The sequence below is a fragment of the Mustela nivalis genome (genome assembly GCF_964662115.1).
Source record: "Mustela nivalis genome assembly, chromosome: 15".
Classification (NCBI taxonomy): Eukaryota; Metazoa; Chordata; class Mammalia; order Carnivora; family Mustelidae; genus Mustela; species Mustela nivalis.
The window spans coordinates 51115293-51132542 of record NC_139034.1 but is presented as its reverse complement, the minus strand read 5'-3'; positions in this window follow the sequence as shown (position 1 = coordinate 51132542).

The window sequence follows — 17250 nt, the reverse complement described above, 5'->3', positions numbered from 1 at the left end:
TAATTTTTGGGGGGGCATGGTGTAAGAAAGTGGTCCAGTTTCATTCTTTTTCATGTTGCTGTCTAGTTTCCCTACACCATTTGCTGAAAAGACTGTCTTTTTTCCATTGGATATTCTATCCTCTGTTGTCAGAGATTAGTTGACCCTATAGTTGTGGGTCCATTTCTGGGTTTTATATTCTGTTCTTTAGATCAATATGTATATTTTTGTGCCAGTACCATACTGTCTTGATTATTATAGCTTTGTAAGGTAGCTTGAAGTCCAGAACTGTGAGGCCTCCAGCTTTGCTTTTCTTTTTAGGATTTCCTTGGCCATTTGGGGTATTTTGTGGTTCCATAAATTGTTAGGATTGTTTGTTCTAGTTCTGTGAAAAATTCTGATGGTGTTAAATGTATATATTGCTTTGGGTAATATAGGCATTTTAACAATATTTGTTCTTCCAATCCATAAGCATGGAATATTTTTCCTTTTTTTGTGTGTGTCACCTTAATTTCTTTCATCAGTGTTTTATAGCTTTTAAAGTAGAGATTTTTACCTCTTTGGTTAGGTTTATTCCTAAGAATCTTATTGTTTTTTTTGCAATTGTTAATGGGATAAATTCCTTGATTTCACTTCCTGCTACTTCATTACTGTTATATAGTAATGCAACAGATTTCTATGCATTGATTTTGTATCCTGCAACTTTACTGAATTCCTATATCAGTTCTGACAATTTTTTGATGGAGTTTTTTGGTTTTCTATGTAGGGGATCATGTCATCTGCAAATACTGAAAGTTTGACTTCTTTGATGATTTAGACACCTTTTATTTTCACTGTTGTTATCTGATTGCTATGGCTAAGACTTCCAGTACTACGTTAAGTAACTGTGGTAAGAGTTAGCCTCATGTTTTGATACGTTTCAATACGGAGGTATCTTACAGAGTTGAAGAGCTAGGGAGTAGAAACCAAGTACTTATGATCAGGGCAGTCCTCTAGTCCCAGGATATAAAGGAGAAAACTAGAGAAACTACTTAATTTTTCCAGCTGTTTTAGGACAATGTTGAGAATGGGAGTTAAAAGGGGAACATTAGGGAAAATGTTCTTTTTTCTTTTTTCCCTGACAAGAAACTTTGGCCCCTCTGTGGAATACTTTCAGAATATCCACCTCTTTGGCACTGCTCAATATCACCTCCTCAGCCATCTCTTTAAAATCCTTTCTTAAGGAGTTGCTCTCCACTGCACTTTCCTGCTTGCTTTCTCTAGACTAAGATGGCCTTCACATTAACCTCAGCTTGACTGTATGCTAGACAGGTTTCTTCCTCATTCTAGGCTTCAGACCTCTCTTTTCTTAATATATTTTATTTAGAAAACATGTAATTGTGAAATCTTTCTGGGCCCCTTTAAGATTCATGTTAGTCTTTTTGCAAAAGCCTCTTGCCAGTTTACAACCCAGAAATATCTTTCTCACAGACATAGGAGATATCCCTTTAACATTTAATCATCAAGAAAATAGTACTCCTCTCAGTCTCTGTGAAGTGGATGGGAGCCTAATTTCCATGGCAGCCAATTAGCAAACACAGATAGCCTCAGGCTCACAGAAAAAAATCTGCAAACTCAGGTAATAACTCGATGTATCCCACACATTCCTCTGCTCATCCTCCTTTTAAACATCCTCTGGTATTTTTTTACTAATTCATTTCAACCCTCGAAAATTCTCTCACTCTTTGTTTCAGTGAAACTGAGTTCAGATTAGTTTTGGCCTATGTCCTCTGTTGTGACACCCTCAAAAACAAAAATTTCTTTCCTTGTTTAACTTTGCCCAGTACAGTTTTTCCTTTGATAGTCCTAACAGGACATATCTTACATCATTTACTTGTTTGCCTTTTGCAACTTCCACTTGAATGTAAATATTTAGGTGAGACAAAATTGTACTTCAAAAACATCATAGATTTTCAGCTGGGGTTCTTTAATGAAAAGGTATATTAACAAGAGAAAAACAAATAGCTTATTAACATGTATCATACACTTTGTGGGAGAAACCTCAGTGAAAATTAGCTCAAAGGGGTGGCATAGAACTCTTGCTTACATGGCATCTTTAACAAAGAAAAATAAATCGTAGAGAAAAGACAGAACAAAGGAAAGCAGTTTTAGGCTTCCAAGGGTGACAAACTGTTGTAAGGAAAATATATGAGACGAAATTAGTAGAATAGGTTTGCTCAAGATTCCTCCGGTGTCATCTCTTGGTTGATAATAGTTTGTCTCTAGTAAAAGAATAATTTATTTCTGGGTTGAAGCAGAAAAGGACATGGATGGCAGAGAAAACTCTCTGAATCTGCTTCTTTTTAATTACCTTTAGCTCAAAATAATTTTTATGTCAAAGAGAACATACGTAGGGCTGGTATTCTGGTTTCCTTTAACACTATGATGGTGGTAATTTATGTTTAGCTCATCGTGTTATCTTTACTTCATAGCACAATGCCTAGCACAAAGTAGATATTCAAAATACATATTAAATGAATAAATCTTGTCATTCTTTATATTTAAAAAATTTTTTTTAAAAGATTATTTATTGATTTATTTGACAGACAAAGGCCACAAGTAGGCAGAAAGGCAGACAGAGACAGAGAGAGAGGGAAGCAGGCTCCCTGCTGAGCAGAGAACCTGACTCGGGGCTCGATCCCAGGACCCTGGGATCATGACCTGAGCTGAAGGTAGAAGCTTTAACCCACTGAGCCACCCAGGTGCCCCAAATATTGTCATTTTTTTTTAGTTCACCATTTTATATCCTATTTCCTAGTATATAATTAATGTATAATAAACACCTATTAAATACACATTGTTAATAGATATTTATTAACACTCATTGAAAGGCAAAGGAAACAGTATGTGTAAAGGCATTTTAGGTGTCTAAAGCATAGCAGGGATGGAGGAATTGCAACCAATTTACTATAACCAAATATAAAATAAAAAATAGAAAAACAGAAAAGAATGATAACAAAAAATGCTGATTAGACTAACAGTTACTGAACCAAATAACATCTTGAAATACATACTTGGGATTTTTATCCTTTAAGTTATGGTGTACTAAATGAGTATAAGTAATAATAAAGGAGATCTCTCTTCAGTTATACTCATGTGCATATGCATGGGTCTGACTTTTCCATGACTTTAAGCTAACTCAACTTTTAACATTTCAGACTTTTTAAAAAAGTGAACCTCATTTGATGCCTGCTAAAAAAGCATCACATTGTGATAATAATAAGCAAGTTAGATTTCCAAATTCCTTCTATAAGCAATCAGCAAATACCTTTATAACTCTATTGTAATTGGGAGGTATTTCTGCCTTATTCTATATGACACTGTCCTACATCAGAGTTGAGGAGACTCACTAAACTCTCTTCAGAGAGTCAAACTTTTCCTTGCCCAGCATATTATTAAATTCAAACCCTGAATAAATAATTATTGTACATGTTTGTATCTCTTTCTACAGTAAAGTGTTTAGATGTTTTTATGGGATAAATCCCTACAAATATTTTGAGTACTAATGAAATCAAACTTTTAGGAAGTGTATATAACAGTGTATACAAAGAAATACAAACATAATTTTCTTATAAAAGAGTAGAAATTCTTGGTGTACCTCGGTGGCTCAGTCAGTTAAATGTCTTGACTCTTGATTTCGACTCAGGTCATCAACTCAACATCATGAGACTGAGCCTTGTGTCAAGCTCCTCCCTTAGCAGGGAGTCAGCTTGAGGTTTTCTCTCTCCTCCCCCTAACCCTCCTCTGCCCTCATGTTGGGCATGTGCTCTCTCTCTCTCTCTCTCTCAAATAAATAAATAAATCTTCAAAATTAAAAGAAAAATTTAAATGAAAGAATATTAATTCTTAAAAGTTCTTGAGGTGTGGCTATGTTGTAACCAATTCAAAGAAATATGACATTTCTATGTTTGTAGTCCTCAGCAAGTGTTTTGTGTAAATATTAACATTTTTGCTTATCACCATCAAAACATTAATTTGAATAATGAAACAGCTCTATATTGGATTGAGGGTCATCTGGTATGTGTTTTCTTATGAAAAAAAATGTCTTATGGGAAGTTCAGAATCTTGGATTCAAGCTTATATGTAAAATTTTAATATAACATGCTATAATTATAAAATTTTCTAGAAGATATTCAAAATAGAACATGATTGCATCTTGAATATTTACGATGAGCCAAGTGCACTTTAAAGAGAAAACTTAAAGTGGGTTAAAATGCATCATTTTTACCACTTGTTAAGAATAGCTTTGGTAATTAAAAAAAAATGTTGGAATAAATAAGCTATATTCAAGACCAATATGTACAGGAAGGGCCAAACTATACAGAGAAAAAAAAGTAAAATCTGATTTAGCTAGTGCTGTTCATCTAAGCAACTGTAAAACAATATAATTTTCAATTTAAATTTGGTCTGATCACAGTATCACTGAATTATTTTATTTTTATCTTTATTTTTTTTAAAGATTTTATTTATTTATTTGACAGAGATCACAAGTAGGCAGAGAAGCAGGCAGAGAGAAAGGAGGAAGCAGGCTCCCCGCCAAGCAGAGAGCCTGAGGCATGGCTCTATCCCAGGACCCTGGGACCATGACCTTAGCCGAAGGCAGAGGCTTTAACCCACTGAGCCACCCAGGTGCCCCATCACTGACTTATTTTAAATAATTTTTCATTATTTCTTTACACAAGGTTTATTATTACTGTTATTTATTATTTTTATAATAGTTTATTTTTAAAGAGGCTTCATTTTATACCTCCCTCTGGTGTTTCTAGAATAAATGACAATCTATAGTATGCAGTAAACAAACATCAAAATATCTGGCCTGTGGCTATCTTTCTGACCTTATCTCCTGTGGATTTCACCTCTTGCTCACTTAACAACAGCCATACTGACCTCTTGCTAATCCTTAAATATACCAAGCATGCTCTACCTTTTCAGTTCCTCATCTCTGCCTTGAAAGTTCTTCATCCTATTCATTCTTCACTTTACCATGTCTTTGCTCAAATGTCACCTCTCCAGAATGACCTTCAGTGATTTCTTTACCAGAAAGATAACTCCTACTTATCTTGCATTATTTCAGGGCTTGTTTATTATCTTTGTAACTCTTATACCATTAACTTCATCATGTATTTATTTTTTATCATTTTCTTTACCCCAATTAGAATAAAACTGTAGGAGAATTGAGGCCTTACTTATTTTTTTGCTCCATTTTTGGTACCTATAATGGCCCCTTCACAAAACAATTCCTCAGTAATATTTGTTTCAGAATTAGTGAATAAATGAATAAACTGGTCATCAACAGTTTTTAATTGGAGCTTTTACTAGAGTAAGAACATAATGCTAATACTTCTGTGCTGTTAATCTTTATAGAAATAATCTCATATAAGCATTATTCCTCTTTTATAGATGAGAAATCAGGTTTATAGAATGAAAGGGAGCCAATACAGATTATACAGTTTGTATTGTGCTGTGTAGCAGGAAGAAAAATTTTGAATTCAAATACTGTAAGCACAGATTAGGACATACTGAGTTAATTTACCAGTGGGAAATAATCTGGAGGTGTGTCTAGTAGGAAGTGTATATAAGAATCTGAAGCTTAGGAGATAAAGTTAGTATATAGTAGAATATAGAGAGCTAGTCTTACATGCAATATGTTAGAGTCATGGTGAGTATATAAGTACTAGCATAAGCCACAAAAATAATGGAATTTTCTAGGAATTGGAGTGTGAGAAAATAAAATTAGCAGGAAAATAGCAACTGCTATATGTGATAGACACACAGACACAACATTTTTAAACAAAGTTGGTCATATTTTCCATTCTTCCTTCTTTAGAGGGGTACAACTCAGTGTACAATTCAGAAATATAGAAGTTTCTCTAGATTCTTCTGTTCTCATTTCCACCTAGTCAGTCATTAAATACTTCAAATTTTATTCTCTAAATATTTTCCTAATCAATCCTCTCTATCCTATTTCCTCTACTTTGGCTAGACTTTGATAATTTCTTATATCTCCCAATTTATGTCTATTCTTATTCTTATAGATTTTTTTTTCTCCACTAAGTAGAAGGACTTATTTATACAAAATAAGCCTTAATTATATTTTTAAGTCACAGTGCATTCCTGGTACAAATTGTTCTCAGGAAGCACAAGCATGAGGAACTCAGTGCCCACCACCAGCATATATACGTTTGAGCTTGGCAATCTGGTTTCAAGTGCAATGTTCTTTTTTTTGCAAAGGAAAAGCACAGGGTACTATAGAGTGAATGTGGTACAACCAATAGGTAACCACAATCTTGAAAATGAAGGGTTTCACAAAAGGAATTTGTAGAGATGTTCAACCTGTGAATGATGCTGTGTTGTGCCCCTGGTGGCACTTGGGTCTAGAATTTGTGAAGCGATGCAATGATAGTAAAAATGTCCTAGCAGCTGGCTATTCCAGGAGATCTCAGGTGGTAATGATGCTTCAGGTGGGATTGCCTAAGTAGGCAGAGAGTTTAATCTACAAAATAAAAAGACATGGTTTTGAAAAGGCTGAGGAAGGACTATTTTGTTCATTGCTCTATTCCCAGTGGCCTACACAGTACCTGACACTAAATAGATGTTCAATAAACACTGCATTGAAAAAAATGAATTAGAATCCCCAGGTCTTCTAAGTGTGAGCTTGAGAAAATAACTTGAAGTCTCCAAACTTCAATAGTTTTCCCTGTAAAGTGAGAATACAGTGAGATCATGCAGGTAAACCTTCCAGGTCACAAGTGAGAGGGATGAACGGTAAAGCTGTTTTTGTGTTGTTCATTCTAAAATATTTCTAGATATTAATATAATTTTTATTATTAAAGAGCAGTACCAATTTCTTAGTGACATTTTTTTATTAAATAAAATAGCACCTCCTAGTTATAAGAATATATATTATTCATGGAATTCAACAAGGTTCTTTTAATTTGCAGGAGAAAATTGCAGGCCATGAACATTTTTATTTTTTTTCAATTGTTCCCACTACATAAAAGCCTCCTCTTCAAAGATTATAGGCCATGTTCTAAGACTTTGGCTTTGAATTCAAAGCATTTAATGTTCTGACCATTGTTCTTTGCATCTTCATTTCCCTTTTATACTAAACATTATACCAACAGACATGGGAGACTACATTTGTCCTGAGCTATCCTGTCTCCCTGAAATTGAAATGCTCTTTTTCACCTGTGGGCATATGAGTGCACTATCAATCTATAATGCCCTTTCTGCTTTACTGTGACCCAAATCTCTATTTAAATAGAGTGAGGAAAGATTGCCTTATGATCATCACATATTGTTTTTCATGAGCTATATGTACTGCAAAATATTTGGCAGCGGGGGAGTTATAAACATGGCAGTAACCACTGTGAACAACTAAAATAATTTCACATATGGCATCATTACACAATTTTACATCTAATGTTTACTAAATTGATATATAGCTTTTAAAAAAATCTTAATATATCTTACTATGCCTTTGTTCCTTGGAAAAATAACTATAATCAAAAACAAGTCAATGTCCTTCTCTTCTAGATCAGTATTTCTCAAGTCGTGTTTCACTGAATATCATAAGGATTTACATTAAAAAATTTTCCATGTTTGTATATGTTTGGAAAAGCATTAAAAAAAACCCAAATTTTTAATTCCAAATAATTCAATATACTGACTCATGTTAGGTACATTAAGAGATAATGCACTAACTGGTGCTTCCCAAAATTTTTTGAACACAGGCCCTTGTATGTACAAATAGGATCTTGTGGAAATTCTGATGTAAGCCTCACAATTTACCTTTATAAGAAAATGGAACAAAAAACAATGTCTTGAGAAATATTCCTCCAAATAATCCCAACTATTTAAATATGTGCCAATGCTTTACATTCTAATTAGAGTGTCTTGTATTAAGATTTTAATTTCTTTTAAAATATCACCACCTAAGAGAGCATCTCCAGTTTATGCCTTACTAGTTATATATACTCTGTTCTAAACTGTCTCTGTCTCTGAAAGTTAATGTTGAAAGTCACTTAGCTGGATCATGGAAATCTTAGACATTTGAGAAGATGCTGCTACTCTAACAACAGAAATCTGGCAACAATAACAAAACTGGTCAAATAGCACTAGTTCAACATTTTTCTAAGGGTCAAAATGTTACAGTAGTGGAAAATTACAAGACAAGTAGCTAGTCTTGCCATCACATCTTCCTCAAAAAATGGCTATCTGAAATCTGCCTCAAGAATGAAGTCATTTGGAGTTAACCATTATCCAAAATCTATTTACAGGTTAAGAACTCTCTAAGCCTCCAGCTATGGAATCATGACAGTATAATAAATGGTGTGCATTGCCTTTGGAAAAATGAAGGTTACTTACCTATGAGCCTGTTTTTCTGACTATGTATCATTACCTATCAACCATTAGAAAGCTACTCACCGCCCCAGAGCAGTTAACTTGCTGATTGGTTTCGGATTATTATATTACCTTGGGCAGTTGATCGATTCTTATCATTTCCCCCCTCTCTTACTACCTGAAAAAAGATTTGTTTACTATGATAATTTTCTTAGTACTTACTGCCAGCAGGGGGAGTTTTGTAGTTTTCTTACAAATACTGATGCTATGTAACTCCTTTGCCAGGAGGCTTAAACTGTCTTCCAGTAGTAATGGCTGTGATGGTTCATATGTACTAAGAAATGATACTTGCTACCCTCTAAAGTGCTTTACATGTAGCATAATGGCAGGTTGACATTGTCACAGCAATGTTCCGACCAACTTGGCATTGTCCCTGTGATTATTGATGATAAATATAATGTGCCTTAGGTTAATCACCTTAAGCTGAAGCCTCATTCTTTTTTAAATTTTTATTCCTAAGACTATTGCAGAAGGCTACTTTTTAAAAATTAAAGTTTATATTATTTCATCAACAGGATTAATATATGGGACTACTCAATGATATTTTTACAACAACTCAAAAGAAGTACAAGAATAATATAGGCAAGTAGGATTCAGAATTTTTAGTCAGTGAGGATTCTGTTCTTCCTGATATGCCTTACATCTACCTACAAAAAGTCCTTATATTGCCTGATTATTGCTATACTAATCTGAGATAATATAGTGTCACTGTCACACTTAATTAATTATTTAAATATATATATGTGTGTGTGTGTGTGTATATATACAACAGAGCAGTATTATTGAGTGATAGTAAAAAACTCCCAAAGAGGGAGGGGACCTGAGAAGGTTGCTCTCACATGTCTATTTTTAAAATGAAATATACTGTATATTAATTAAATTGATTTTAAATTTAAAAAAATTAAAAAAGAAGATATACACTAAAAAAAAAAAAACTCTAAAAAAAGGGCAAAGGTCTTGAATAGATATTTTTCCAAAGAAGACATACAAATGGTCAAGTGTATGAAAAAGTGCTGAACAATGAGATATCACTTCACACTTTTAAAATTGCTATTAGAAGAAAAGAGATAGTAGATGCTAGTCAAGGTGTAGAGGAAAGGGAACCCGGTAGACTACTACTGGTGAGAATATAAATTGGTACAACTTACAGAAAATAGTATGGAGGCTCCTCAAAACACTACAAAAAGGACTGTTGGGGAGCCTGGCTGGCTTAGTTGGTAAAGCATATGACTCCTGATCTCAGGGTTGTGAATTCAAGCCCCACGTTGGGGGTAGAGATAATACATACATACATACATACATACATACATACATACATACATACATAAAAGAACTGCCATAAGATCCAACAATCCCACTTCTGAGTATATATCTGATGAAATTATTGTTTCAAAGAGGTACCTGCATCTCCACACTCATTGCAACATTATTCACAATAGTCAAGACATGAGTGAATAAACAAAATATGAATACATACACACATATACACTGATATTACTTAGTCACAAAAATAGAAGGAAACTGTGTGTTTTGTGACAATATAGATGGACCTTGAAGGCATTGTGCTAAGTGAAATGAGTCAGAGAAAGACAAATACTGTACAATCTCACATTTTTTGTGAAATCTAAAAACATTACACATAGCCAGAGGCTCAGGGGTGCAGGAAATGGGAAGATGTTTTCCAAGGGTATAAACTTTCTGATGGAAGATAAATAAACCCCAGTGATCTAATGTACAGCATGTGACTATAGTTAATGCTGGACTGTATCCCTGAAAGTTAGTGTGAGAGTAGAGCTTTGATATTCTCACCAGAACAAAATTAAAATGGTAATTGTGTGAGACTGAAAAAAAATAATAAAATGAATATACAAATGGAAAGAATAATAAAATATACCATCAGCTTTGTGTGACTTATTTTATCAGACTACTTTGTTTAATGACAATAGCTGAGAAAATAAACTAGAATATGGAGCGTTATATGTAAGATTTGAAATAAATAACCTGTATCATAATTCAGGGGAGATAAAGTAGGGCGGAGTGCTGAAGTGAGGAGCTCTGTGAAATGAAAGGGAACCATGAGTGGGCTGGGCATTCATGGAAACCATGTGAAGAGATGTGTTAAAAGAGAAGAATATGAATGAGCAGCTAAGAGGGAAACTTCTCTGCCTCACAGTTTTGCACAGGAACAGTGAAATTCCAACAGACTCATGGAAATTCAACAATTATCATTCACTGACAAGACACCTTTGTCATCAGTTTCCTGAATATTACCAATAAAAAATCTGTCATGTTTTTGTTCCCTATTGGCAATAAAGATGACATTTCTCTTTTCTTTTCTCAAAGGTTACCTTGCTCTTCATATTTTTAGCTGTTGAAAGGCAATATAACTCTAGTTGAAAAGGACGATGAGTTTAAAGCTTTACTGATAACTAAGAGTTATTTCTCTATTTTATATAACTTTTGCCTCAAAGAAGTGAAATTTGTGTGTTCTATTTTAATAACAAATAATAACCTTAAAATATGAATTTAAGTAAATATTTAAAGGGCTGATAATCTGATAGTTGTAAAATTAGAATTACTTGGGCTAATTTAATTGCAGATTGATGATCTTTTTAAGTTTTAGATTTAGGGAAGGATGGGTAGGTAACATGATATAAAACCTATAATTTTACCCTTCTAACAGTGTAGCTATATTACAAAAAACATGATAAAATTGATTAGCGTTTTTATTAATGATAAGCTGAAGCACAGTAATTCCTTAAATAATTTAATATTTTCTGAGTTGTTAATATTATTTCTGGGAATATTATACTTAGCAGAGACAAAGTGATGAACTAAGTAAATGTGTTCTTTCCCTATGGAGAAGACAAGAAGTAAAGTAATAGTTACTTAATAACTACCAAATGTTATAATGTGGTAAGTGCCATGTAAGACAACTATGAGGTGTTACTAGAGCAATTACCAAGGGCCTTAATCTATTTGGGGGTTATGTAAAAAAGCTGCTTGAGTCAAGATCTAAAACTAGCTTAGAATGGGATAAAATTTGCTTTTTTATAAGGTCTTAAGAGGACTTTAAAACTTTGGAAACCATTCATTTGTAAAAGCCGTATTTATTGAATAGCTACCATGTATGAGGCATCATGCTATGTGCTGGAAATACATCAGTGCACTTGGTGAATCAGTCCTTCTCTTCTTAGAAACTACAGACCAATGAAGAAGAGTAAAGAGCATCACACTGCCAACTGGGAAGTTTGCGCTGGGTTTAACACCATTCTTTCTGGCTGAAAAAGTACATGATTAAAAACTCATACAATAAATTTTCTCTTTAGCACCTAGAAAGGATAGAATATCACCAACAAATGATGCTCTGATTTCACGTAAATCTATTCAAGTCTTATTTTTTCATTTGCCTTCTATCTGCCTGTGAGTCGTGATTGGGCCCCTATTGAATATATGTATTGTCAAGGGAGAAATACATAGACATATAAAGAGAGACAGAAATGATGTTTGATTTCTCTATAATGTACTAATCATATGAATTTTTACTTTTTTTTTTTTTTTTTAAGATTCTATTTGTTTGTTTGTTTGAGAGAGAAAGACAGAGACAGAGAACACGATCAGGGCAGAGGGAGAGGGACAAACCGACTCCTGGCTGAGCAGGGAGTCCAATGTGGGCTCAATCCCAGGACTCTGGGATCCTGATCTGAGCTGAAGTCATCTGATTGAGCCACCCAGGCACCCCATATATGAATTTTTAAATATCATTAAACAGTTTCTATGTATCTTCTTCCAGTCATGGACAAACTTACAGAAAAAGTCCGTACCACATTAATGTGAAACAGCGAGTATCACCAAGGAAGAGTCCTACACAGAACGTTACAATACAGAACACATAGCACAGAACACATAATACACAAAACAGTAATTTAGTAAAATTATTTTGAGCAACTTTGACAGGCCAAATGTTATAGCAAATATGATACAGAAAAAAAAAAGAATAAGGACATGTCTCTCAGCAACTTCTTTATGACAAGAATCTCATAAATGTCTATTTGATTTAAGCAAAGAGGAATGACATCCTTTTATTTGAAAATTTCCATAGTCACTATAAGGTTTTTGGGGTTAGAGATTTTGTCTTATGTGTATTTATAGCATTAGTACCAAGCAGAATTTTAAAACACAATTTGTGTGCAATAAATATTGTTTGTATGTTTGAAGGGAAAAAATGGGGGAAGGAGAGAGCCCGGAAGAGAGGAACAGAAAGGAAAATAATTTTTCATTATGTATCTCATTTTAACCACCATCATTTATAAAGTAAAGCCAAAATACTTTGATTTCTTTTCTGAATTTCCCAATAAAAGACTTTCTAAATTATAAACTTATATGCTAACCCAAAGGAAAAATATGAACATGATTTTAAAAGTTAAAGATAAGAAATGCTTACTACAAATTAATAGTACAGTAATACAGACTTGGTTTAGCTCAAGAAGTTATTTATTCCTACAATAAATGGCCTCAAGTTTCTAGTTAATGATCTTAACATTTCTGTCTGCTGCAACTGCTTTTTGAAGTTCATTCTTATTGTTATATAGGGTTGCACAGGTTAGAGTCTGCCTATATCTGCTTCTTTCATATCCAGGATCTTTAAAAAATATTTTTATTGTGCTGTCATGATTATATACCATCAGACTGTGGGTGTTGAACCATCTTGTGACTATGATTTTAGTCCTAAATGTCTAGCTCATGATAAATGGCTAATTTATCTGTTAGACTGAACTGCCTCAACTTTTCTTTTTTAACTTACAACACTATGTTAACACATATCCAATAAAATTATGTTTTAAATCACATTCTTCATATACCATGAAAACTTTAAATCACATGTAGAGTCAGTGAGTCAGACAGACTTTATGTTGATTGAAGATAAGCTAAGCTGTTAAGTGGTTAACCAAAATCAAAACAGACACTAATGGGCAGTTTTGCTGAGAGTTCTCTCTGGTAAGTTTAGGAAGGAATGCCAGAGTTACATACCCTTGTAATAAACAGTGAACTTTTTCATTATAAATAGTTTAAAAATATTGATTATGAGTTTGGTGATCACACACTATATCAAACAAATTATTTACTATTCTAATTTTTAAAGAGATATGGAGAACCAAGGTTTTAGCTGTTTCTCACAACTGAGTTACAAATTTTCATCTTACAATTAAATAGAATATACTATTAAAACTGAAATAATATCAAGCAACTTTCATCTTTCACTGGACAGTTTAATAGTACATGTACCTTTAATAATTTTTTCTCTGGGTTCTATTATTTTCTGACATTCTAAACCAGACCTCTTCTGCACATCACAGCCAATTAAAGAGCATCTAAGTACTACATATACAGAGAAGAACATTGACTAATGCATGAAGATGACTGAAGTCCATTTTTTTTCTTTTTATCTTTTATTTATTAGCAAATTTTGAAAAGAAAAGCAAGAGGAAATGGAGAAATAAATCCTATAAATCCTCAAAATCACTTGCAATGAAACTTTAGAAGCTATAAAATAGAACTCAATTAGAAGGACTCTGAATTATAAAGTAACAGTCCACTAAAAGATGAGATTTGCTATTCTGAAATATTACTAAATTCTGTAGGGTTTTCTTGATTTGTTTGCCACTGCCTTTTTAAAGCATATACATGTGCCCTGTTCATTATTATATTTGGTATTAGAAATATGTATTCATGGTAGGAATGCTACTTACTGGTAACATTTTGGTATAATGAATATTTTGCTTCTCTTGTCTCAAATATCATGCATTTTTTTCACTCAAAAAGTACTATTGAATACTGAATATGTGCCAAATTGTTGGAGGCACTGGAAACCTAGCCATGAATAAAATCAATAAAAATCTGTGTCCTCCTAAAACTTAATTCTGATGGATGGTGCAGGGAATGGGCAATAAATATAATACATAAGCAAAGCATATGGTATGTTGAAGCATATTTATTAATTGCTAAGTATAAAATTAAAAAGAAAAAGGAAATGAGAAATATTAGTAATTGAATATTTTATATTTATTACTCAAATTAAATGGGAAGTAAGACAAACAAATGTTTAAGTAATGGAGTAAGGAGCTTCATTCTGGTGGGTAATCAGTTCAAAATGAGGTTTTTTTTTTTTTTTAAGATTTTATATATTTTAGAGAGAGAGAGAGCACGCACTAGCAGAGAGGGACAGAAGGGGAGAGAGACCAAAAGGGAGAGAACTTCAAGCAGCCTCCCCACTGAGTGCAGCACCCGACTAAATCCTGTGACCCTAAGATCACAACCTTATCCAAAATTAAGAGTCAGAGGGTCAGACTGAACCACCCAGGTGCCCCATTCAAAATGAATTTTATTAAATGCAACAACGACAAAATAAGAACACATACACACAGAAAAGAATAATTACATTGCAACTATATTTTTTTCTCTTCTGATTTGGATGGGAGGTAAATGTGCACAGTGGAAAAAGGGATTGTCAGGAAGTACGGGTGTTATTTCTCATCCAAAAAATCCGTTTTTCTCTAAGCAAGTATAATCTTCTCAATCTTCAGTTGCTTAGTGTAATAAGGGGATAAACTAAATACTCTCTCAAATATAATAAGATTTTATTTTGTGAATTCTCTTTTCTCACAGTCTTTCTTCTGGCCTCTAATTTTGGTCAACTAACTCCCTATAAGGGCATATGAGTGCAAAGTGAGTGACTCCCCAGATACGATCTGACCGATCTGGCCAGCTATACATATGGCCTTCTTTCCTTCTTTATAAATTATATCTGCATTTCATGACTGGAATGACTTCCCTGAAATAGGGAACCAGTTTTTAAGGGGGTAAAAGAGGGAATGTGTTCCCTGAGTCTCCATATGAGCTCTCAAAAAGCATTTGTAAAAGAAGAGTCACACTTCTAAGTATTAAGTGCAAACTAAAGTTAAAACCCTAAGGGATTTCTAAAGATGAAATTTCATGCACAGAGAAATGTAATGAGTAAGATATTTTATTTTAAGTAAAAATAATTTCCCAGTGCTTTCAAAATATATGACATATTCAGCTGCCTACTCTGACTCTTCATAGGGCCTGCTCATGGATAAGGCTTGACAATCGGATTTAAGAATACCACACTTGATTGCAGTTTTTGTGATTACATGTAGAACAATGAGTAATATATCAATCTACCCTATTTCAAGAATTCACAAGTTCCTGAATCTATAAGGATATGGGACTATGTTAGGATTTGCTAAGATGATATTTTTCTTGAGTGAATATTGTGATTTCATGTTTAATTTTTACAGATGAGAAATTAGATTAGAAAAAAGGGATTTTTTTTTCAAATCTTAGTATCCAAAAAGCTTATATTATTTCAGATAATCACATTTGAGCAATGAAACATAAGTAGAAATGAAGTTGTATAGTCAGTACTTACAATGCCCCCCCACTTACATAAATATGTAAGAAAAATAAGTGATGATAGTGATGATATTCATTTACTCATTTATTTATTCATTCATAGTCTCCAGGATCTCACCAAATAGGAACTCTTCTAGATCAAGATGCAGTGGATAAAGAAGAACAGAAATAAGATCTTGATTGTGTATTGAATTCATATTATAATGGGGGAAACCGACATCATACACAAATTAATAAGATCATATAAATTACTGACACATGTTCTAAAGTGAGTAAACAGGCTAATGTGATACACAGTAGTAGGTTAGAGGCAAGAGCAATAGAGTGGGTGATTATGGCAAGCTTCCATAAAGAAGTTTCATTAGAGCCAAAATATAACTGATAATTATTAATTATTATTATTATCATCATCTAGATAATAATAATCTATATAGTAATAATATTGATATAGATATAATAATGATATAATATAGATAATAATAATAATATAGATTCTAGATTATTAATTTAGAAATTTCCCAAACTTTCAGCCATTTTTATGTGATCATGTCATCTCAAACCTAATTGTTCTTTTAAAAACATGTTGAGCCATGTTGAGCCATATAATAGAGTATAATGCTATATAATACAACCTGAGGAGTAGAGATCCATGCTCAGATGAACCTAAGATAACGTAAATAGCAAGTTTCCCATAGATATGTTAAAACTCAAGAATATATTACAGAAACTATACATAAGTATGCTTATATCTTTCTAAAAATATTAACAAGAGCCTAAAATTTTACTATGTTTCACATCCTGAATAGAAAACTTATTTTCACCATACTGCATCTGTATTTTATGCCACATAAAAAAAGAAAAAAGAAACAAAAAATTATCTGTGCTTTAAATTTTGTATTAAGGGATTAGATGAAGGTTAGGTCTGAAGCTAAACCAAAACAAAAATCTCTTTGTCTTTTAGTTTCTCAGCTGTTTGGTTTTCATTTAAAAATTCTAAGGTTGTAGTTCTCTACTATATGGAACGTTTGTTTTTATTTTGCTATAATATACCTCTGATATAAGGATAATAACGCTGGGTTGTTAGGATTACCATTAGTTTTACGTTATTTTCATTTTTTAAAGCTGCTGAATGGATTGCCAATAAGAACATACTTGATAAGTTGAGTTTCAACACTTTCTTCTAGGATGAATTTCAACACTTTATTCTATCAAAGTATTTTCTGTTGACAAGATACTTGAAATTTCTAACCCCTTTAGAAGGAAAATAAAGCAACTGAGTTCATTAGCTCAAATCCTAAAAAAAACCTTATGTGTGAGCAATTGAAGATGACTGTTCTGGAGGAGAACAAGAGTATAAAGATTGCATAGGCTAGATTGAGGAAGGCCAGTGAGAGG